Source organism: Peromyscus maniculatus, chromosome 23 (genome assembly GCF_049852395.1).
Source record: "Peromyscus maniculatus bairdii isolate BWxNUB_F1_BW_parent chromosome 23, HU_Pman_BW_mat_3.1, whole genome shotgun sequence".
Classification (NCBI taxonomy): Eukaryota; Metazoa; Chordata; class Mammalia; order Rodentia; family Cricetidae; genus Peromyscus; species Peromyscus maniculatus.
Genome location: NC_134874.1, coordinates 37,130,284 through 37,155,875, shown reverse-complemented (window position 1 = coordinate 37,155,875; position 25,592 = coordinate 37,130,284). Strand labels below are relative to the sequence as shown.

The window sequence follows — 25,592 nt, the reverse complement described above, 5'->3', positions numbered from 1 at the left end:
TATCACCTTTTCCCCTAGGTGTGTATGACCTCCAAGTCAGGCAATTATCTATATTATTCCTTTGTGTCTTTCCGACATGGCTCTCCCCTCTTCTCACAGCAGACAGGCCTCATGTTTTGTTTTCAACAGGAACTAGCTATGCCTCAAAACTCGCTATCCTCCTGCCTTATCCCCCCACAGGCTGGGATTATAGACTTGTGACACTCTACCTGGTTTCAGTCTTTACCCCACGAGATGTCAGACAGAACCAAGGGTTGGAATGGTTCTTAAAATCAGCCATTTCATCCAACTCCCTGACACCTTTTTCCCAGAGAAGGAATCCGAGTCACTGTCCTCTGCTCAGAAAAGGCAGCATCCACCCAGCTCCCCCATGCAAGGCTCATCCACTTATACCTGGGCAAGAGGTGGACGCTGTAGCCAGGATGCCCTGTCCAGGACTCCCTGAACTCTGAACTTCAAAATCGCTTCGATCCTCAGCTACATCTGTTCTCTTCTTCCCCTCAGATGAAGGAAAGGGCTGAAGAGTGGCACGTGGCAACAGTCAAGATGCTGGGCAAAGCCAGAACCATGTGACCAGGGAGTCCGTGTTAATGGCATGATGACACAGCTCAGTGTTGGTGTTGGGACGGGACGGACTGGTCCAGCCACTTTTGCTGATGGGATTAGAAGAGAAGCTATCAGTGATGTTAGGCATTTCTTTTTCTTTATTTTTTCCTTTTCTTTCTTTCTTTTTCTTTTTCTTTTCTTTTCTTTTCTTTTCTTTTTTTTGAGACAGAGTTTTTCTGTGTATCCCTGGCTGTCCTGGATCTTGCTCTATAGACCAGGCTGGCCTCGAACTCACAGAGATCCACCTGCCTCTGGACCCCCACCCCACCCCCGAGTGCTGGGGCTAAAGACGTGTGCCACCACACCTGGCTGATGTTAGGTATTTCTATATGAGAAGTTGAAACTGTGTCAGGAAATTGGTCTTACAGACAGAGCAGGACCACGAGACGACCCAGCACATGTGGGAGCTGTCGATCAAAGAGGCGGTGAGTGTCCACACCTCCTTCCTTAGCTGTCCCCAGCACTTGCTCCAGCCTCGGTTCAAACGAGCCCCACTGAAAGGAAGGACCAAGAGTGAGTCTAGAGACAACTCTCCTGAGCTTAGTGCCCTTGGCACCTTGTTCTCCTCAACATCACAGGAAACAAATCCATTAAAAATGGTTGGCAGAGCCGGAGAGATGGCTCAGCAGTTAAGAGCACTGGCTGCTCTTCCAGAGGACCCGGGTTCAATTCCCAGAATCCACATGGTGATTCACACCTGTCTGTAACTCCAGTTCCAGGAGACGTGACACCCTCACACCAATGCACATAAAATAAAATGTTTAAAAAAGTGGGTTGGGGGGTGGTTTGGGGGGTGAGAGGGGGGTGGACTGACAAGATGGCTTGGTAGGTAAAGGCACTTGCTGCCAAGCCTAATACCAGTTAGTTTCCAGCCCACATGGTGGAAGAAGACAGCCAACTCCCACAAGTGGTCCTCTGACCTCCGTATACATGCCATGATATTCACACAGAAATTAATTGATTCAGATAGACTCCCCACCTTCGCTAAGTCTCCCTCACTCTGGCTCAAGGTGATACCGATCTCGACAGCAGTTCTGGAGAGGAAGAACACATGAAGGCGGGAAATGGAGTCTGCCTTGATACTTGTTCCTGTTCAGAGCACAAGCCAGAAAGAGTCGGGTGCTGGAGAATAAAGACAGCTGTGGGGAGGGGGAACTAATTCCCAGACACTGGAGTAGTTAAATGGTGTGCGGTTGTACTGATGATTCTGTTCTAGTTGACAGCCTATATGTTCTTGTCAAGGACAGAATATGTGGTTCACCGCTGTGACCTGGATGTCGTGAAATAATTCCTCAGGGTGACAGCCATACACCTGTCCTAATATGGCATAATAAAAGAAACATGAAAAACAACTAGAGCTCGCTTTATTGATTTATTGTTTTTTGGTTTTGGATAAAGTCTCACTGTGAAGACCAGGTTGACCAATAGAACTCTCTACGTAGCTCAGGCTGCCCTTGATATAAAAAAAGAAATATCTTCCTGCCTCAGGCTCGTGAGTGATGGGGTGACAGGTGTGTACCCAACCACACTCAGCTCCAGAGCTCTTTGTTTGTTTGTTTGTTTGTTTGTTTGTTTGATTTTTTGAGACGGGATCTCATTGTATGACCTGGATAGTCCTGGAACTCACTTTGTAGGCCAGACTGGCCCAAAACTCACAGAGATCCACCTCCCTCTGCCACCTGAGTGCTGGGATTGAATGAATGCACCACCACCCCTAGCTTTAGGGCTCTTTAAAAGAAAAAATGTGTGAGTTTGCAGATATGAATGCAGGTGTTCAAGAAGGCCAGAGGCATCTAATCCCCTGGAACTGGAGTTACAGGTAATTGTGAGGGATGTGGATCTGGGACTTGAACTTGGGTCATCTGTAAGAACAGTTAATGCTACTGAGCCATTGCTTCAGCCCCTAGAGATTTTTGGTTGTTGTTGTTTGTTTGTTTGTTTTGACATTGGATCTCACTATGTAGCCCTAAGCTACATAAGGAGTTCAAAGCAAGCCTGGGCTAAAGGAAGCCCCTAGGGGGTGGTTCTAGTCTCTCAGGACAGCTAGAGGGAATTTGTTGCTATCTCTGGACCAAATGTGTAAACACCGCCCTCTGGTGGTCAGGGTCTCTACTGCTGTATGTGAGACCTTCCTGACGGACCAAATCACAGACCCTTAGAAAAAAGCAGCCAACTAGAGAGTCTGTAAAATTCTTGGGGGAAAAAAAAAGATAGTAACACATTTCTACTTGATGCATAGTGGTGGGGGTGGAGCAGCTCATTCTAGTTTGGACTGGTGATCAGGGTCAGACAGTTCCATTTAATGCCATCAGAGCAGATCACACTGTATCGGGCCTTTATTCTAACATCCATATTTATGATCATCTAAGTCTAATCCACACACATTTAAGTTACATACAAGTTCCATTTACCCAAGAGTGTTGGAAGGGTTTCCTCGACTATGAAATAAGGGTAATGCAGAATCTGCCTCATAGGAATGTGCAGTATATATTTGCATCTATATGTACATGCATTGCAAGAGTGTGTGTGTGTGTGTGTGTGTGTGCGCGCGCGCGTGCGCGCGCGCATGTGCGCGCCTGTGAGCATGCACATGCGCACTCATGCATGCTAGTACCACAGCATATGTGTGAGGTCAGAGGACAATGTATAGGAATCTGTTCCCTCTTGCTGCCGTGTGGATTCTAGGAGATTGAACTGAGGTCTGTGTCAGCACACATGTGGAGGTCAAAAGACAATTTGCAGGAAGCAGTTCTCTCCTTCTACCACATGAGTTCAGGGACTGAATTCAGGCCATCAAGCTTAGAGGTAAATGCTTTTATTCACTGAGCCATCTTGCCAGCCCCTAACATTTTAAACATTACTTTGGGAATTGGGGGGGGGGGAGGGATAGTGCACATGCCATGGCATGTGTATGCATGTTAGAGGGCCACTTTCAGAAATCAGTTCTCTCCGACCATGTGGGGTCAGGGATCAAACTCAGTTGTCAGGCTTGGCAGGAAGTGCCTACCTATGGTGGTATTTTATTTGTACTGAAATGTGATTTTAATTGTATGTTAATAAATAAAGTTGCCTGGGGGTCAGAGCTAATAGAGCCATAGCAGAGCTGGGCATTCGTGGCACACGCCTTTGATCCCAGCACTTGGTAGGAAGAGCTAGGTAGATCTCTGTGTGTTCAAGGATACAGCCAGCATTGGAGACACACGCCTTTAATCTCAATACTAACCATAGAAGACCTGGAAGTCTATACAGACAGGCAGTGATGAAGCAGTCATGTGTTTGGGTTTACAACCAATGAGAAGGCAGAACAGAAAGACTATATAAAGACAAACACACAGGAAGTAGCTCTCTTTCGGAGAGGTCTCTTGGCTGAAGAGGCTAGCTGCAGCAGGCGGTAAGTCCCTTAGCTCTGATCTCTTGGCTTTCTTCTTTGCATTGGTTCTGTGTTTCTTATTTAATAAGACGGTTGGTTACATCTACACCTACCCACTGAGCTACCTCACCAGCCCCCAACTTGGTTTTTGTTTGTTTGTTTGTTTGTTTGACAGGGTCTCACTATGCAGCCTTGGCTGGTCTGGAGCTCACTATGTAGACCAGACTGGCTTTGAACTCAGAGACCTCCCTGCTTCTGGTTCCTGAGTGCTGGGATTAAAGGCGTCACCACCACACCTGGCCTTAGTTTTCATTGTGAGCAAGGTCTCTTCTCACTGGCTGGGAACTTGTCAATCAGAGGAGACTGACTGGCCAGTGAGCCTCGGGAGTCACCGGTCTCTTCCTGCCCAGTGATGGAGTTACCAGCATGCTCCATCGTGCCTCACATTTTTTTCTGGGGGTCACACCCAGCTCTTCATATCTGCATAGCAAATCCTTTAGGGACTGGACTATGTCACCAGCCCAGAATGAGAAGTTTAAATAACTTAGCATGGAAGCCATTTTACATGACAATTAGAAATTTGTCATCTATCTTCAAATGTTTCATAGAACTTCAACATTTTGGTTCCCAAAGGAAGTGTAGCTAGAGTTTTCTTGCCTGGCCCACAGTCAGGACAAATCTCTCTCACCCGCCAGTCCCACAGCTGCTCAGACCCAACCAAGTAAACACAGAGACTTATTTTGCTTACAAACTGTGTGGCTGTGGCAGGCTTCTTGCTAACTGTTCTTATATCTTAAATTAACCCATTTCCACACATCTATATCTTGCCACGTGGCTCGTGGCTTGTGGCTTACCGGCATCTTCACATGCAGCTTGTCCTGGTGACGGCTGGCAGTGACTCCTTCTGCCTTCCTGTTCTTTCTTTTCTCCTCTCTGTTAGTCCCGCCTATACTTCCTGCCTAGCCACGGGGCAATTAGTGTTTTATTTACTAACCAATCAGAGCAACACATTTGCCATACAGAACATCCCACAGCAAGGAAGCCTCAGCCAGGCTCCTCACTCTAGTAGCTGACAGTTGCAGGACTTTTGCTGGAGAAATCCCAGGATGGTCCATGAGAACTTAGCATCCTTGTTTTCAGGAATTGGTCCATCTATATTCTCCCCACACTCTACAAATTCTAAACAGCCCCTTGCTTTGCAGTGGGACATGGTCCACATGAACAGAGGCTCAGTGGCTTGGCCAAGTTCTAACTCTGCAGAAGGTCCAATTCCCAGCACCCTCATGGCAGCTCACAGCCATCTGCCACTCCAGTCCAAGGGCATCTAGTGCCATCTGTGGTGATATTTTATTTGTGCTGAAATGTGGTGATATTTTATTTGTACTTTGATAAATAAAGCTTGCCTGAAGATCAGGGGGAAAAGGCCAGTCATTTTGAGTAAACAAAGTCAGGCAGCACAGGCCCTTAATCCATCACTTAGTCGGCAGGGTCTGTGTGTTCAAGGCCATACGAGGGAACAGAGCCAAGCATGGTGATACACACCTTTAATCCCAGTACCAACCATAGAGACATGGAGGTCTGTATAGACAGACAGTGACAAGGAAGTGAGATGTCTGGGCTAAGAGACAATGAGAGGGCAGAAAAGCAAGGCATTTATAAAGTAGCTTTATAAATGTGACACCTTTATAAAGGTGTGGGTAGATAGGAAGTAGCTCACATTTGGAAGCTGCAGAGCTGGTGAGGTAAGATTAGCTGGTGACTTTTCCTATTTCCCTGATCTCTAAGGTTTTCACCCCTCCATGTTTTTTATTTAATAAGACCATTTAGAAATTCATCTACATTTGGTGTCCAACTGAGGGGCAGAATTTCACAAAAAAAGTCACTTGCCTGTGGCCTTGTGGGACCCAGCTCCACCAGAGCTGAATGCTGTACACAGCCCGAGCTGTGAGCGGCTGGAGCTGCATGTTGCTGAAACACTTGTGGCTTACAGAGCCCCTGGCCCCGGGCCTGGTTGCATGACTCAGGCCTGAGCACGTGGCTGGAATCTCTTTGGTGTTCTCTCTCCTGGTGGGTGGTGGGCTCCCCACCCCCACCCCCTCTGGATTTCCATCTCAGACTGCCACCACACTAGGTAGCTGCTTTGAAATTTCCTCAGACTTCTACTGTTCTTGTACACAGTCAACAGATTTGGTAAGTCAATTAAGATATCTTAAAGGGTGAAATAAGTTAAAAGAGAATTTTTTCCCACATTAAAAAAATGGGAAATATTTTTACAAGGAAAGGAATTTGGTTTCTGTTTGATAACATATTAGACAGTCTGAAAATGGAACAATTAAATGAGAGGATAATTAATGTTGATGGGATGTACATAACATCAATTATGAATATTATTTGTTTAATCATCTTTATTTTAGTATTTAAAGGGTTGGTCAACTTAAGTGCCAAGATAAGAGCATTGGAAAAGCTTGTTAAAATGAATCATAGAGAAATTTAGACCCAGACAGGAGAATTTAAAGGTGAAATTATTTCAGGATTGAATTACATGGTTACAGAAAGACAGCCTGTTTTCAAACAACCAAACTTAATCTATCCAGTAACCTTACAGGAACTACCTGCTCAAGGACATGTACAAGCTAATTGGACTCCAGTGGAAATGTTAGATTTAAGGAGATTTAAAGAAGCTATAGTCTCATATGGTATACATTCTCCATTTATAAACCAGATGTTAAACTTGTGGTCAACTTGTAATAGAATTGTCCCTCAGTACTGGGAAGAATTAATTATAGCTGTCCTAGAGGCTGGGGCACAATTACAGTGGAGAACATGGTTCAAAGAGGAGGCTAAAACAATAGAGCAACAATGTAGGACTGGAGGTGTGGAAATTTCCCAGGATCAGCTTCTTGGAAAAGGCAAATATGCTGATATATGAAGACTGCCACACCAACTCCAGTGTTGTCCGTGTGACATAAACAATTATGTCAATAATAGTGGACGGGAGATACATGTCCCACGTGACTAAGCTCCCTGGAGGTGCCTGGCAGAGTGCCTGTGTTATGCCTCCTTCTTGAAGGAGACATGCTTCACAAATCATGAGCTCTCTGGGCTATGGGTTCTGTATAGCTGCTTTTCTGATAATGTTCTAATTAATCTATAAAACACAGCCAAAATTAATGAATGCTTGGGTTGTGAACTATGGAGGAAAGGGGAAGCTGGACATGGACCTTATTTAGATATAGCGGAATGAGCTATTCCTTAAAGACCTCAAGCCACTAGATAATAGAAAGTATAATAGTTCAGGCACTTCTAGGGAACACTCACCCACTAGGAATCCTTTAGGAATCCCAACAAAAAGTGATTTATGGCAGAAAACGTTATCTCATAGGAGGTAGATGGTGGGCCCTTCCATTGAGGAAGTTCAATATGGGAAACTTAAGGACTACAGCAGAACCCCTTCCCCTTACAGGAGTAAAAGTACAAGAGTCCATATTCCAGCAGGTAAAAAGGTTTTATATATGTGATAAAAGAACTGAAGAAAGACTTAGGGAGGATCTGCAACATCCAAATTGGCTAAGTGGGTCATGAGAACCAGAAAAGTAGAAGTGCATACTAAACTAGAGAGCGGCTGAGATAAGATAAGGGACACAGCCGCAACCGCAAAGAAGCCTTCACAAGTCTAGGAACTGTACTAAGTTTAAAAAACATAGACTGCTCTTTGGGTCATAAAGTTCTTGTGAGTGAAGAAATATGTCTAGTGCTGATTAATAACTGTGTGCTTGATGTTTTTTAAAGATGATGTAATTGAAGTATTGTCAAGCTCTTGTTGTTCCCTGTATGACTTGATAGTTTTCTTTTCTGTACATAAACTACTGATTTGCAAAAGTAAAATTACAACAGATTCAAACCACTTCTGATTGTGTTGTCTGTTTGTCATTTGCTGAATCCTTGTCTTCCTGACTACCCAAGCTCTGGTCCCCCGATGGTCGTGGTACCCTCAATGGGCCAGTCTGTGGCAGAAGACAATGTTTATATGATAACCAAGCCTTAATTCTATGTTGCATGGCAGCCATGAATGCATGGGACAGAATTGAGGAGGCAGGAAAGAAAATTGATTCATTTACAAAAGTTATACATGACCCCAGAGAATCCTTCATAGATTTCCTACAAAGGCTGTCTTCAGCAGTAAATAGAATGATATCAAATTCAGAAGCTAGCTAGATAATAATTGAATCTTTGGCTTTTGAGAACACAAATGCAGCATGCAAAAGAATAATCAGGCCATTAAAGGCAAGATCAGCACCCTTGGAGGAATGGATCATGGACACAATTAGTATTGAGTCTCATGACCATGATGGTATGTGGATAGGAGAGGTAATTTCAAAAGCTTTGAGGAAAAATAATGTCAAATGTTTTGGTTGTGGTAAACAAGGTCATTTGAAAAGGGACTGTAAACAGGGCATTCCTAAAAAGGATGTTTATTCAAGAATCAATGGCAGCCGGCGGTGGGTGGTGGTGGTGGTGGTGGTGGTGGTGGTGGTGGTGGTGGTGGTGGTGCACGCCTTTAATCCCAGCACTCGGGAGGCAGAGGCAGGTGGATCTCTGTGAGTTCAAGGCCAACCTGGTCTACAGAGTGAGTTCCAGGACAGGCTCCAAAGCTGCACAGAGAAACCCTGTCTCAAAAAACAAACAAACAAACAAACAAAAAGAATAAATGGCAAGAGAATGCCCCTCCCTTCTGGATTATGCAGAAGGTGTGGTAAGAGTCAACATTGGACCAAGAATGTAGATCAACAAGAGACAGACAACGTCTTTGCCTCTGCCCTCAGGAAATTCCCAGAAGGGCTTCATGCAGGCCCCCACAGCAAATTCAGTTCAGACCTTTCCTGCCATCGTAGAAGAAACCCCTTCTCAGAGCAATTAAATAGCCAAATGCCTATTGGAATAAACCAGGCTGCTCTGGGTGATAAAACATCTGTAGCAGAGAGAATAGAAAATTCAGGAGAAACCATCAAGTGAATTTTTTGGCAAACTTCTATAAGTGAACAAAGACCAAAATTAAAAATACGAATAAATGACATTCTCTTGAAAGGTTTATTAGACACAGGTGCAGATGTTACAATAATTGCACCAGAATTTTGGCATCCAAATTGGCCTCTTCAGGAAGTAAATGTTCAGCTATTAGGGATTGGAACATTATCTCAAGTGAAACAGTGCAAGATGGCTCGAATGTATAGGTCCAGAAGGACAGAGAGGAAAATTAAAGCCATATGTGGCTAATATAGCCATGAATTTATGAGTCATGACCTATTATAACAATGGAATACTCAGATTAACATTCCTCCAACCTCAGAGACAAACCATAAACTAACACTTTTCTGAGATAAATATTAGGAGGTATTATTATTATTATTATTATTATTATTTAGACAAAGTTTCTCTCTGTAGCTTTGCACCTTTCCTGGAACTCACTCTGTAGCCCAGGCTGGCCTCGAACTCACAGAGATCCGCCTGCCTCTGCCTTCCAAGTGCTGGGATTAAAGGCGTGGCACCACCACTGCCCAGCTAACACTTAGGAGGTATTATTATTATAAAGAATGGTCACCGGCCACCCAGATTGTACAAGGTCAAGGCACAACAACTACTGATCTTTCAAAGACACCAACAGCTCGACCTTTAAAATGGTTAACAGACAAGCCTGTATGGGTTCAGCAATGGCCTTTAACAACAAAGAAACTGCAGGCTTTAGAAGAGCTGGTACAAGAGCAGTTAAATGTTCAACAACCATCTTCTGACCTCCATGAGCAATGTACACACATGTGCAGACATACATTTGGGGAAAAAACATCCATACATATGAAATAAAAATAAAAAAATGTAAAAAAATCAAAATTCTCTGTAATGTGAGATGAGGCAATGTTCCTGCCTTACTATCTATTAAGAAAGAAAGAAAGAAAGAAAGAAAGAAAGAAAGAAAGAAAGAAAGAAAGAAAGACTCCCAGATGGTATTACACACCTGTAATCCCAGCTACTGGAGAGGCTGAGTTAGGAAGATGACAAGTTCAAGGCCTACCTGGGCAACTTGGAAAGACTCTGTCCCAAAACTATTTAAAATTTATTTTATTTTTGGTTTTTCAAGACAGAATTTCTCTGTGTAGCTCTAGCTGTCCTAAAACTCTGTCTGTAGACCAGGTTGGCCTCAAACTCAGAGATCCACCTACCTCCGCCTCCAAAGTGCTGGGATTAAAGGTGTGCACCACCACTGCCCAGCTCCAAAATTTTTTAAAAAAGGGGTTCATATATATAACTCAATGGTAGAATGTTTGCCTAGCATATGCACAATTCTGGGTCCTTAGCACCACACACATACAAAGGAAGCAGGAGGCAAAGGCAGGCGGAACTCTGTGAGTTTGAGGCCAGGCTGGTCTACAGAGAAAGTTCCAGGACAGTCAGGGCTACACAGAGAAACTCTGTCTTGGAAAAACAAAGATGGGGGAAGGGGGCAGTGAGATGTCTCAGCAGTTAAAGGGACTTTAAACCCAGCCCAGCTTCCTGAGCTGAATGCCAGAAACACACAAAACCTTAGGGTCCTCTGATCTCCACATAGGTGCCATGGCATGCATGTGCCCCCACCCCATGTAACAAATAAAATGGGATAAATTTTTAAAATATGTATTTACTTTTTATGGTTATGGGTGTCTTGCCTGGGAATGTCTGTGCTCCACATGCATGCAGTACCCACAGAAGCCAGAAGAGGGCATCAGATCCCTGGAACTACAGTTACAGATCATTGTGAGCAACCATGTAGGTTCTAGGAATCGAATCTGGGTCCTCTGGAAGGTGCTCTTAACTCAGGTCTGCTGGAACATGCTCTTAACCACTGAGCCACCTTTCCATCATTGATGTTTCATATTGATTGTCAACTTGACCTGCTCTAGAATCAACCAAGAGATAAGCCTCTGAACACATCCGGTGAGAAAAGTTTCGCAACTGTGTTCATTAAGATGGGAATTCCACTCCAAATGTGAATGGCACCATTCGGAGGGCTTGAATATAAAGGAGAATTCGAGCTGAGCACCAGCATTCATGTCTCTCTGCTTCCTGACCAGATGAAGGTGAACAGTTCCTGCCGCCCGCCATGCCTTCCCCACCACAACGGACTGCACCCTCGGAATGTGAGCTGAAGCGAAACCTTCTTCCTTAAGTTACTTTCCTCGGGCATTTTGTCAGGGCAATGAGGAAAGTAACTCAATACACAAAGTATAATCTCCGACCTTGGAAAACCAACGACGGTGACAGTGTTCTCCACAACAGGAGTCAGGGCACTGACTGCACATTCTGCAGAGAAAATGGGCCAAAGACTATTCAGAGGGTTTTTCTGTGTCCAGAGCTAGGTTTAAAGGCTGCAAATTCATATCCACAGTTGCCTGTTCCTTTCTTAATTTCCCCTTCTTTTTTCTGGGAACCAATTGTGAATCCCCGTAGGGAACCCAGGAGGTTCTGGGACGTCCTTATGCAGCACACTCGTGGGTGTTGCTAAGACTGAGGAAATGATCACAAAACCTCCCCAGCCTCCCACTCACAATCTACCAGGAAACCAGGCTGGAGGTATGTTGTTTAAAAAAAAAAAAAAAAAAAAAAAAAAAAAAAAAAAAAAACCATTCTGAGTTGGAGCTGAATCAAAGAGAACCAGCTAGCTAGCAATGATCAGAGGCAGATTTGTGGCTGTTGCTCTGTTTTGTTTAGTTTTGAAGACAGGGTCTCATGCTACCAAGTCTCAACCTCCTCCTTATGAAGACCTTGAACTCCTAGTCCTCCAGCCTTCCACAACGCCTGGTTTAATGAGGTGCTGGGGATGGAACTCCGGGTTCCACAAGCACTCTACCAAGAGAACGACACTCCCAGTTCACCAAGAACTACACTGTAGCTTAGGCTAATAAAACAAAACAAAATCTGATCTGGGAGCTGGGCTTGGGGAATAATAGCTCCTTTTGTAAGGTGTTCACCGCGGGAACGTGAAGCCTGAATTCTACCACCAGAACCCAGGTAAAACAGGCGGGGGCAATGATGCATGCTTATGATCCCAGCACTGGGGAGGCAGAGACCCGAGGATCCCTGGGGCTTGCTGGCCTTTAGTCTAGCTGGAACTGGTGAGCTCCAGGTCTAGGGAGAGACCCTGCCTCAATAAATAAAGTGGAGAGAGATTGAGGAAAACACATGTTATCAACTTTGGGCTTCCACAGTCATGTTCACCCGTGCATACATACATGTAAACATATACACATATAAACATATACACACATACACCCTACACATAGACAATCATCCCCACCCCACCGGTAGCAACCAGCTCCTCCCCTTGGAAGCACTGAAGGAAACCCCTGTCATCGAGCAGACAGACACTCTGGAGCTGCATGCTTCCTGGGACCCAGGTGCTCCCTTGCAGTATATCCACTCTGTACCTTTTTGCTTTGCCTCTGAATAAAACCCCTCGCTACTGTACTCATTTGTACACCTACTCGACTCTTTGAACAGATACCAGGAACTTGGAAACACTTGATTTAGACAAAGACCTCTGAGAACAGTGGAAGCCTAGAACCGGTGAGAGGACTTATAGCAGATACGGTTTGAATGAGAAATACCTCCCACACACACACACACACAGACACACCAAAGGCGCGTGCACTGGAACACTCAGTCCCCAGTTGGTGGTGCTGTTTGGGGGAGGTTGTGGAACCTTTAGGAGGTGGAGCTTTGCTGGAAAAAAATGTCACTGGGGGTGTGTCCTGAGGGTTTATAGCCTTGTCCCACTTTCTGCTCTCTCTCTCTCTCTCTCTCTCTCTCTCTCTCTCTCTCTCTCTCTCTCTGTCTTTCTCTCTCTGTCTCTCTCTCTCTGTCTCCCTCCCTCCCTCCCTCCCTCCCTCCCTCCCTCTCTCTCTCTCTCTCTCTCTCTCTCTCTCTCTCTCTCTCTCTCTCTCTCTCTCCCTCTCTCTCTCTCCTGATTGATCAGCCAGCTTCCCGCTCCTGCTACTGTCACCGTGCCATGCCTCCCTCTCCACGCCACACCTCCCCTCCGCGCCACGCCTACCCCACCATTAATGCACTTTCCCTCTGGAACCACAGGCTAAAATAAACCTTTTCCTCCTTAAGTCGCTTTTAGTCATGCTATTTTATCACAGTGACAGAGAGGGTGTGTGTGGAGGGAAGTTCTTAGCCTCGGCAGGAGCTAACGTTCAGGTGCAGCAGCCAACCAGGAACCATAATGCTCATGAGCAATTTTACACAGTGCTCTTACAGAAATAATCATCAGACTTGAAATTTCCCAGCCAGGCAGTGGTGGCGCATGCCTTTAATCCCAGCACTCGGGAGGCAGAGGCAGGAGGATCTCTCTGAGTGTGAGACCAGCCAGGTATATGGAGTGAGTTCCAGGACAGCCAGGGTTACACAGAGAAACCCTGTCTTGAAAAAAACAAACTTTAAACTTCCCATCATGTTCAACTTGTTGCATTTTTCCCCCCGTTTTTTTTTTTTTTTTTTTTTTTTTTTTTTTGGTTTTTCGTGACAGGGTTTCTTTGTGTAGCTTTGCGCCTTTCCTGGAACTCACTTGGTAGCCCAGGCTGGCCTCGAACTCACAGAGATCCGCCTGCCTCTGCCTCCCGAGTGCTGGGATTAAAGGCGTGCGCCGCCGCCGCCGCCGCCGCCGCCGCCGCCGCCGCCGCCGCCGCCGCCGCCGCCGCCGCCGCCGCCGCCGCCGCCGCCGCCACCACCACCACCACCACCCGGCTCCCCCTGGTTTTTTTGAGACAGGGTTTCTCTGTGTAGTTTTGGTGCCTGTCCTGGATCTTGCTCTGTAGATCAGGATGGCCTCGAACTCACAGAGAGATCTGCTTGGCTCTGCCTCCTGAGTGCTGGGATTAAAGGCGTGTGCCACCACCGCCCGGCTGACACTTGTATTTTGATTTACTCCTCCAGCCAAGAAGTCACTGGATGGCTGCTAGTGTCTTACAATTCAAAAGGGAAATTTCATGTTTTTGAACACTTGGTTCCCAGCTGCTGTTTTTCATGGCTTCATTTTTAAAAGATTTTAAATGTTTATTTGTGTATGTGTGTTTCTGTGTGTGTGTGTGTGTGTGTGTGTGTGTGTGTGTGTGTGTATTAGAGAGAGGTGTGTGAAGTGCCCAAGGAGGCCAGAAGAGGGCATTGGAAGCCTGGGGATTCGAGTTCCAGGCACCTCAGTTGCCCACTGTAGATGCTGAGAACTAAACAGACCCGGGTCCTCTGGAAGAACAACAGATGTGCTTAACCACGGAGCCATCTCTGCAGCCCCTCATGGTGCTATTTGGAAAGGTTGTGGAACCTTTGGGACATCAGACCTAGCAGGTGGATGAGGTTAGCGGGGCAGGCCATGGAGGCTCTATGCACCTGTTTCTGGCTTGCTCTCTCTGCTTCCTACCTGATGCAGAGATCTCTCTGTCTCTGTCTGTCCCCCGTCTATGGGCCTGGATGCTCCTACCCCACTTCCCCACCATCATGGACTGAAACCCTACACCAAAATCAACTTTCCCCTCTAAGTGGTTTCTGCCAAGTTGAACACATTGACAAGAAATGAATACAATCGCCATTTGAGAATGTGATATGTCTAGAAGATCATAAAAACATGCATATAAGACCAGGTGTTGGCGGTGCACACCTTTAATCCCAGCACTCGGGAGGCAGAGGCAGGTGCATCTCTGTGAGCTCGAGGCCAGCCTGGGCTACCAAGTGAGTTCCAGGACAGCCACAGCTGTTACATATGGAAACTCTGTCCGCTCCCCCCCCCCCAAAAAAAAACCCACCAAAAATGCATATAACACAAAATCATACTATATATACAATTAGAACTACAGTTCTTCCAGGTGAATCCAACCTTTAAAAAAAATTATTCTTCTTTTTCATGTAGTATATATGTGTGTGTGTACACAGGTTACTCCACATGTCATGCAGTACCAGAAGAGACCAGAAGAGGGCGTGCGATGCCCTGGCGCCAGGCTTACAGACTATAAGGGACCATTCAATTTGGTTTCTGGGAACAGAACCTCTGTTCTCTTAAAGAGAAGCAAGAACTCTAAAATCACTGAGCCATCTCTTAGCCCCTGATCCATCCTCCCCCTCCACCTGCCACGCTCCCATTTTTTGTTTGTTTGTTTGTTTGTTTGTGTTTTTCGAGACAGGGCTTCTCTGTAACAGACCTGGCTGTCCTAGAACTCACTCTGTAGACTAGGCTGGCCTTGAACTCACAGAGATCCACCTGCCTCTGTCTCCCAAGTGCTAAGATTAAAAACGTGTGCTACCACTGCCTGGCTCCTGATCCATTCTTGAAAACAAGCTCACTCAAGAGTCAAGCTGGGCATGGTGACACTTGCTTATGATCCCAGCCCTCTGCGGATAAAGACAGGAGAATCAGAGAATCAGAGAATCTTGGCTATGCAGGAGACTTGAGGCCAATCTGAGCTACATGAGACCCTGTCTCAACCTCCTCCTTAACAAACAGCAACAACAATAAAATAGCCTATACTGTGTTATTTATTTGAGAAACGGAGAATGTATTCCCACCCTGCCCCAAAAGCCAATCTTTCTAATCATTGCTAGAGCCCTTCACCACTTCCAAAATAATCTCCCAAACCATTCTACATAATATAAACATTTGAACAGTAATTACTCAATTAGGACCTAATGAACCCCATAATGATTATGTTTGTGAGCAGCCTATGATGATAGGCACTCTACTGAGTGATAATTACATATTCCTGCAGGATATAGTGGCTCATGTCTAGAATCCAAGCACTAGGGAGGATAAAATGGCAGGATCAAGAGTTCAAGGCCAGGGGACTGGAGAGATGACTCAGAGGTTAAGATCACTGACTGGCTGCTCTTCCAGAGGTTTTGAGTTCAATTCCCAGCAACCACATGGTGGCTCACAACCATCTATAATGAGATCTGGTGCCCTCTTCTGACATGCAGATGAACACTGTATACATAATAAATAAATAAATAAATCTTTACAAAAAATAAATAATTAAAGAGTTCAAGGCCACCCTGAGCTACATAGTAAGTTCAAGGCTAGCCTGGAAGCCAGGTGTGTTGGCACTCACCTTTAATCCAAGCACTTGGGCAACACAGAGAAATCCTTCTTGGAAAAAAAACAAAATGAAAACAAACGAAAAGGGTAGCCTGGGCCACGTAGTAAGACTGTTAAGGTTTCCATTGCCATGAAAAGACACCATGACCAGGGCAACCCTTATAAAGAAATAGCATTTAACTGGGGCTAGCTTACAGTTTCAGAGGTTTAGTTCATTATCTTCACAGCAGGACATGGCAGCATGCAGGCAGACATGGTGCTAGAGAAGGAGTTGAGAGTCCTACATCTTGATCTGCAGGAAGCAGAAGCAACTGTCTTTCACAATGAGCGTAGCTTGAGCATAGGAGATCTCAAAACCCACCCCCGCTGCTACAAGCCACAAAAATATATAAAGTAGGATTTCAGCTGATTATAACATAGCTAATACCTATGGCCTTCCAGAGGTCAAGCTGAGGCTCAAGGAGCCTTGGTGATATTTGGCTTTTGATTATCAGCCATTTCCTGCTATAAGTTTATGTGTGCCCATCATTTATTGGGCACCATTTCCTCTATACTAAAATAATGTTCAGATTTCCTTCTGCGCTGACAGCTATGCACAGCCAGAACCCCAGTTCAAGCCTCCCTGTAATTATTGTCATTGGCAGCAATCAGGCCAGGACCATGCCTGGAGGGATGAAAGTACCTTATCAGAGATACCTCTGTACTCTCTAAGAACAGACTTAAGCATCCAAGGCCAAATGAAACAACACCTGTCTCCTAGGTCAGGAGGATAGCTTTATTTCTTGTGCAATTTAGGGTGAGACCCTTCTTCCTTACAGCCTTACTAATAGACTACTAATTTCTTATCTATCCACTTCTAGGAATGCATATTAAGCACATAAATTCCCTTCTGGAGACAGGAGAATCAGAGAATCAGAGCATCTTGGCTATGCAGGAGACTTGAGGCCAATCTGAGCTACATCATTAGTGGGACAATTGCCTGATTCATTAGATCTCTATTGACCTCCTCCTTTACCACTTCCCTTTTGGATTGTAAAAGAAAGCCTGGTGGTCACTACCTGAGGAAAATTCTCACCTGCCTTTATGACACCATAAGAATTCAAGCCTGGTGACCTTGCTCTGCAAGAGGATTGCTATTGCTTGGGTCTAACTGGATTCCAGAGAGACTTAGGGAGAACTGAGAGAATACAGAGAACTGAGAGGTAGAAGGAGAGAGAGGATTTTTTAAGAGAGAACTTGAAGATGAGACAGAGAAGAGACAAGAGAACAGAAGAACTAGATGGGTAAGAAGTGGAGAGGAATGAACTAGATGGGAAGAACTAGATTGAAGGGCTAGAAGAGAGTACCAGAGGAACAAGATGGAAGATGAGGAAGAGCCAGGTGGGGAAGAACAAGATGAGAGAGAAGGAGATGGGAGAGGAGCTAAGATGGGAAGGAACTAGATGGATGAGAACCTAGATGGGGCGGAACTAAGATGAGAGAATTAAGATAGAACCTAGAGGGGGCAGCAGATTAATGCAGAGACAAATCAGACAAGAAAGGAGCTAGGCATGAGAGCAGAATAGAAGCTGTGTAGAGAGAGAACTGACTCAGAATAATAAAGTGTGTGGACTAAGGGGTTTGGGGTACATAGATTGATTTCTTTTCATTAAGATTAAATTATCAGCTGGTTGTAGATTCTTCCCAGACCCTGGGAAGGGACTATTGAGGGGCTGGACCCCCATAGTCCCAAATACCCCACAGTGACACACTTCCTCCATCAAAGGTCACACCTACTCCAACAAGGCTACACCTCCTAATAGTGCCACTCCTTATACTGACCATTTTCTTTCTTTTTTTAATTTAATTTAATTTTTTTTTTGGTTTTTCGAGACAGGGTTTCTCTATGTAGCTTTGCGCCTTTCCTGGAACTCACTTGGTAGCCCAGGCTGGCCTCAAACTCACAGAGATCCGCCTGCCTCTGCCTCTCAAGTGCTGGGATTAAAGGCATGTGCCACCACCACATGGACCATTTTCTTTCAAACCACCACAGAGACCCTGTCTTAAAAAATAAATAAGTAAATAAATATTTCCTACTACCCTGTAACCAACACATACGATTAACTAAACAATATAATATATACCAAAGACACAACTGCACATGCATGGTAGAATACTTACAGTCTAACCACCAAGGAGGTGACAGGCAATCAGGCAATTGTCTTGCTCATGATTATTAGAAAAGTAGACCAAATATGCAAAATATCTGCTCCAAGTTTAGACAGAATAAAGTGGTAAAACCTATGAGGTTAAATACCAAGAACCAAGAGAACTTAAGAGAGCCAGCCTGTGGGACTGCTTTTCCTCACCTGAGGTAAAACTCTTGCTGTATAGCCCAGACTAGTCCCAGATTCCAGGATTCTCAGTAGCTGGGGCTACAGAAGCACAACACTGCACCTGGCTTTCTGGTTCCAGGACACTGAGAACCAAAGCAGTACTTTTAACAGCATCTCAGGAGCACAAAGAGGAGCTGCATTCCAGGACCCACCACAAATCTTAGTAATTTCCTGGCTGCTTTTCTTAGATTTCTCTTTGCTGGTGCTAGGAATGGAACTATGAGCCTTGTACATACCAGGAAAACACTCTACCTGTGAGCCAGGCCCTTAACACACACACACACACACACACACACACACACACACACACACACATATGTATGTATGTATGTGTATTTATATACATATATATTTCTTTCTCTCTCTATATATATAGATATAGATATAGATATAGGAATTTATTGGAATGACTTATAGGCTGCAGTCCAACAATGGCTAGTAGATAGATAGATAGATAGATAGATAGATAGATAGATAGATAGATAGATAGATATAGATATAGGAATTTATTGGAATGACTTATAGGCTGCAGTCCAACAATGGCTAGTAGATAGATAGATAGATAGATAGATAGATAGATAGATAGATAGATAGATAGATATAAATATAGGAATTTATTGGAATGACTTATAGGCTGCAGTCCAACAATGGCTAGTTGTGAATGGAAAGTCCAAGAATCTAGTAGCTGCTCAGTCCCATGAGGCTGGATGTCTCAGCTGGTCTGCTGGATCCTGAAGGAGAATGGACATGCTGATGAGGACAGGGCAAACAGGTGAAGAACAAACCCTTCCTTCTTCCATTGTCCTTATGTAGGCTTCCAGCAGAAAGTGTGGCTTGGGTTAAAGGTGTGTCTTCCAGCCTCAAGATCCGATCAAAGGCCCGTTGTCTTCTTGCCTCAAGATCCAGGTCACAAGTATGATTTCTGGAGTATAGTTCATTCCAGTTATAGTTATAGTCAAGTTGACAACCAAGAACAGCCATCAGAAAACCCATCTCACAATAGTTCCACTTCTGATTTTCCAATTTTATGATGGTGTGAAATGATACACACTTAGTGGAAACCACTCTTCAGTTCCTGAATTTTGCATATTCCCAAGGCTAGCAATATGAATTTGGGCCTTTTCTTGTGATACTGGCCAGGGCAGTGAGCTGCAGCTTTTAGTCAGCCATGGGATCACAAAAGAAAGCCAATAATACTATATAGAATACTGCTTGCTAAGCTGTCAAAGTTGTAGGTTAGATGTTATGATAGTCAGTTTACTAAAACTCAAGAATCACTTGAGAAGAGAGCCTTGATGGAGAAATTGTCTAGATCAGGCTGGCTTCTAGATATGTCCGCGGGGAATTGTCTTGATTTTAAGTTATTATTAATTTATATAGGAAGACCCTTGAGGGTGGCACTATTCCCTAGGCAGGAGAGTCTGAGCAGTATAAGAGAGAAGCAAGTTGGGCTGAAGAGATGGCTCAGAGGTTAAGAGCACTGACTGTTCTTCCAGAGGTCCTGAGTTCAATTCCCGGCAAACACATGGTGGCTCACAACTGTCTGTAATGAGATTTGGTGCCCTCTTCTGTACACTAAATAAATAAATCTTAAATATCTTAAAAAGCAAGCAAAGGATTCAGACATGTATTCTCTCTCTGCTTTTGAGTATGGGTATGATGTTTTGAGTTCTTACCTTGACTCTCCCAGAATAATGGACTGTAAATGTAAGCCAAATAACCCCTTTCCCCCTAAGTTGCTTTTGGTCAGGGTGTTTTATCACAGAAACAAATATGAAGCTAGCATTCTGTATTTCCTTTTTTTTTTTAAGGATTTATTTATTTTTTTGCTTATAGCAGGAGGGGGGATGGTGTCTGCCCATGGAGACCAGAAGAAAGTGACAGATCCCCGAGAGCTGGAATTACAAGTGTTTTAAAGTTGTCTGACATGGATTTGGGAACTAAACTCAGGTACTCTAGTAGAGCAGTATGTCTCTTAACCACTGGGCCATCTCTCTGGCCCTAGCACCCTGCATTTCTAAGCACCAATGCTTATGAGTAGGATGCTGAATATCCTCCAGAAGATCCGTGTGTTAAAGGCTTGGTCCCCAAGGCAGCATAACTATAAGGTGGTGGGATGCTCAGGAGGAAGAACTTAGTGACAGCTCACTCCATAGGGCCACAACTTTGAAGAGGATCCTAGTTCCCCATCTCTTCTACATTTTTATTTTTGCTTCCTAGTATTGAGGCAAGCACTTTGTTATACAACATGCTCCCTGTCATTATCATCCAGCACATCCCCCATAGGCCCAAAGCAATGGGTCTGCCTAATCTCATATCATGTGCGTGTATATGATGCATGTGTATATAGTGTGTATGTGTGTATACACACGAGTATTGGTGTATTCGTGAGTATTGGTGCTCAGGTACTATGGTAAGCATGTAGAGGTCAGAGGTCAACCTCGTGGTCAGTCCTTGCCTTACACCTTGTTGGAAGCACGGTCTCCTGTGTAGACCTGTGCACACCAGGCTAGCTGGCCTGTGGCTTCCTAGGATTTTCCCGTGTCCCTCTCCCATCCAGCCATAGCACACTAGGATTATAAATGTGTGCTACAGCATCAGCTTTACGTGGGCTCTGAGGATCTGAACTCTGGTCCTCGCAGTCGTATGGCAAGTGCTTTATATATTGAGCCATCTTGCCAGCCCAAACTTTTCTCTTTATAAGTTAAGGATCTCAAGTATTTTATCATAGCGACGGAAAGCTAATGGACGATCTACCCTGATAACTAATTTTTTTAAGGCATGCTTCTCATTTTAGATATTAAGTCAGTGTCATCACACAAGTCTAAAAAGCAAGCACTGGCCGGGCGGTGGTGGCGCACGCCTTTAATCCCAGCACTCGGGAGGCAGAGCCAGGCGGATCTCTGTGAGTTCGAGGCCAGCCTGGGCTACCAAGTGAGTTTCAGGAAAGGCGCAAAGCTACACAGAGAAATCCTGTCTTGAAAAACCAAAAAAAAAAAACAAAAACAAAAAAAAACAAAAAAAAAAAAAAAAACAAGCACTGAATAACCCAATACTCACTCTCTTTGGAATTTAAGTGATTATACAAGGCCACAAAGGTATACTGGGAGAGCAGAAGGCCATTCTGGCTCCCTACCTTGTATCAAAATTTTCAAGTCTCAAAAATACTCTTACAGTTTTCTCGGTTGTAGAATGAAGCAGCTTGACTTAAAGAGCCTTGTATAAAGCTAAAAATCCAACTGCCTCAAATGCCCCCATAAAACATGAAATGGAAGCTTTATTTAGGCTAACACAATAAACAGTGACTCAAAAAGATGCAACTGAAGCTGGCTGTGGTGGTGCACACCTTTAATCCCAGTACTTGGAAGGCAGAAACAGATGGATCTCTGTGAATTCTGGGCCATCCTGGTCTACATGGCAAGTTCCAGACTAGCCAGGCATACCTAGTGAAATTCTGTCTGCAAAAACAAACAAAACAAAAAATAAAACAGACAAACAAACAAACATGGAGTCAGGTTATCTACTAAATGGCTCTAATGTAGTGGTGTTTGTGATGCTTTGCTTTGTCAGCCTGACTGGATTTAGAATCATCTAGGAGACACATCTGGGCATGTCTGAATGTGATGGCACCATCCCTCGGCTGGGGATCTGGACTGAATAAAAAGGAGAAAGTGACCTGAGTACCATCCTTCATCTCTTTGCTTCTCAACCTGGACCGGATTGGGGGACACATGCCTGTCTGTAACCAGCAGCCTCCAGCTCCCTCTGCCATGAGGGACAGCATTCCTTCAAACCATATGCTAGGGCTGGAGAGATGGCTCAGCCATTAAAGGCTTGGCTCACGACCAAAAGACCAGACCATATGCTAAAATATACCTCCTTCCTTAACTGGTTTTTGTCATGGATTTATCACAATGATAGTAAAGTAACAAACCGACATGGGTGCACACTTGTCGGTTATCATAGACAGTATATTTTTTATCTATCCAGACTAAACTTCTTCAAAGAAGAAACCATCCTGTGTAAAGAGTTGGAGTCTAAATAAAACACAGCCCAGTTTTCCTTTCCTTGTTTTTGGCTTTGGGTATCAACTGTATGCACTTGGGGATGGTTTTTCGAGACAGGGTTTCTTTATGTAGTTTTGGTACCTTACCTGGATTGCGCTCTATAAACCAGGCTGGCCTCGAACTCACAAAGATCTACCTGCCTCTGCCTCCCAAGTGCTGGGATTAAAGGTGAGCGCCACCACCGCCCGGCCCCTTTATCTTCTCTTAGGAGATATTTTTAATTTACAATTATCTTCCTACTCCATCCCTTTGCTCCCCCATGACAGAACCTGTGTTGTGGACTATTCCTTTAGATGGTTTGAAGATGTATCACTGTGATGGGTTGAATAAAGAGCTGAATGGCCAATAGTTAGGCAGGAAGAAGTTAAGTGGGACTTTTGGGGGCAGAGAGGACTCGAGGAAGAAAAAAGGGGAGTCACCAGATGGATGCAGAAGAAGCAGAACATGCAGGTGGAGAGGTAAAGCCAGGAGCCATGCAGATATACATAGACTAATAGAAATGGGTTAATTTAAGTCGTAAGAGTTAGTTAGAAACAACCCTAAGCAAAGGCTGAGCTTTCATAATTAATAAGAAGTCTCCGTGCCATTATTTGGGAGCTGGCTGGCAGGACAGAGAAAGACTTGTTACAAACCTGTAGCCATGGAACAAATTAAAAACAAGGACTTCTGAGTCATGAGGGCTCTGTTAACAACTGGACTATTTAACTGCAACTAATACAGCACAGGTGTGAAATCAGGAATTTTGCAAATTCGTCTCCGTAGACAGCCCCTTACAGTCAAGGGCTTGTGAACTAAAATTCCCTGAAGTTCTGTCTATATTAAAGGTCCTGCAGACCGATTGATATTGCTTGTCTAGACCATGGTGTGAGGGATCAAATGTTATAAATTCCAAGACAAAATTATCTTGGGGCATCTTGGGCCTTTTAGTAGCCATTTATTTACTAGACTTTACTTTCTTATTTAGTTTTTATTCATAATCATAAACTTAGCTCTGCAATCCAGCTAGACTTGGAGGGAAATGAGGAAAATGCGGAACCCAAAGAACTTCTGTGACAGCAGAGATCACAGGATACTGTGAGCAGATGGGGGTGCTCTTCTGAGCTACAGAAGGAATGGTCTGATGGGTAAGATGCCTGAGAGTCAAAAGAATTATAGTTGTCCACACTCGGAAATGGTGATCTTCGGGGCTGGGGAGATGGCTCAGCAGTTAAGAGTTCTTCCAGAGGACCCGGGTTCAATTCCCAGCACCCGCATGGCAGCTCACAACTGTCTGTGACTCTAGCTCCAGGGGACCCAACACCCTCACACAGACACACATGCAGGCAAAACACTATTGCTGATTTTAAAAAGGGGGGGCAGGGAATGATGATCTTCTTGCTAGTATTGCCATTCCTGGACCCAAAATGCTCCATGGCTTCCAGAGTGTTCATGCCTTCTTTCACCTTCCCAAAGTCCATGTTTGCCATCCAGCCACTCAGTCTTGGCGGTGCAGCTAACAAACAAACAAACAAACAAACAAACAAAAAACTGGGAACCATTTGCGTCTGGATCAGCATTTGCCATGGACAAGATGCCAGGACCTGTATGCTTCAGGATGAAGTTCCCATCCTCAAATTTCTCCCTACGGATGGACCTGCTGCCAGTGCCATTGTGGTGTGTGAAGTCACCACCCTGGCACATGAATCCTGGAATAATTCTGTGAAAGGAGGAACCCTTTTGTCCAAATCCTTCCTCCCCAGTGTTCAGAGCTCAAGAGTTTGCTGCTGTTTTTGTCTGCAAACAGCCTGAAGGAGACATCTCTCCATCAGCCGAGCACATGGTGGCATTGAGCATGGCTTCAGGAAGAGGCGACAGGGTGCAGCGGTGTCTGCAAAGCTTGCTTTCCTTTTTTAGTCTTCATGTTTGAGACAGGATCTCAGGTAGTCTAGGCTGTCCTCAAACCCCTTATGTATCTTAGTTTGGCATTGATCTTCCTGCCTTTGCCACTGAAGTACTGAGGTTACAGACATGTGGCACCCTATATGGTTTATACAGGGCTGGGGATCTAACCCAGGGTTTCATGTGCATGCTAGGTAAGCACTCTGTCAACAGAGCTACATCCCCAGCCCTTGTCTTTACTTTTACACTTAGCTTCACATTCTCAGGCTCATCATGTAAACCCTTTACAGTGTACCACCATGCTAGGCAGACCTCCAGCTTCCACCAACCCTGAAGCTAAGAGGACTCAACATTTGCAATCTATGGAAGAGATTGACTCTTCTTGCTGTAGCCCTCTTCCTGATATTCCCACCTTTGTAACTCTGCCAAATGCATTGAATTATGGCTTTCTCTAGTCCTGAAACTACAAAAGTTCACAAAAGGCCAGCGAGATGGCTTAGTGGGCAAAATACTTGCTGAGCAAGCCTGACTACATGAGTTTGATCCCTGGAATCCACATAAAGGTGAAAGTAGAGAACTGACTCCCCAAAGGTGTCCTCTGGCCTCCATAAAAATGCTACCCAAACACACATCATATGAACGAACTAGTAATAATTCTAGAAAATATGCCACTGGTTTCAAGGTGGAACATGCATTTAGTAATGAATCTGAGCACTTATATTTGGTTCTGAATAAACCGTTTCCTTATTTCTTTTAAGGCAGTGTTTACTGCCCGCTGGGTCAAATACTTAACCCACCACAAGAGAACAAGACAAGGACTGGGTTGCCCACCTGTAGTGGAACCTGGGTCCTGGTCGCCTCAGAATTTCCCCCAGGGCACGGGCAGCGTCTGACTGGAAGTGGGGTTCAGGGCAGTTCTTTAGAAGCTGCATCTACACAGCAAACAGACTCTTGCCATATTGCTATTGTTCCTTCTTGTGGTGTCATCGTGGGTGAAGGACAAGTGATCCTGATCCAGGAATGGTCAAGGAGACTCGGGTAGACATGAGACTTGCAGCCCTCCAGGCAGAACGTGGTCTGCCCCAGTCCTGCCCCAGCCCCTGTGAACGAACACAGACTCAGCTGCAGAGGCTGGAGAGATGGCTTAGTTTGAACGACTGTACTGTTCTTGCAGAGGACCTGAG

At 44.8% G+C, this 25,592-nt stretch overlaps 1 pseudogene; it reads right to left on the bottom strand.

Moving 5' to 3' along the window:
* Positions 1-23,679: 23,679 nt before the first annotated feature.
* On the bottom strand, positions 23,680-24,210 carry LOC143270523 (peptidyl-prolyl cis-trans isomerase A-like; annotated as a pseudogene).
* Between the last annotated feature and the right edge of the window lie 1,382 nt (positions 24,211-25,592).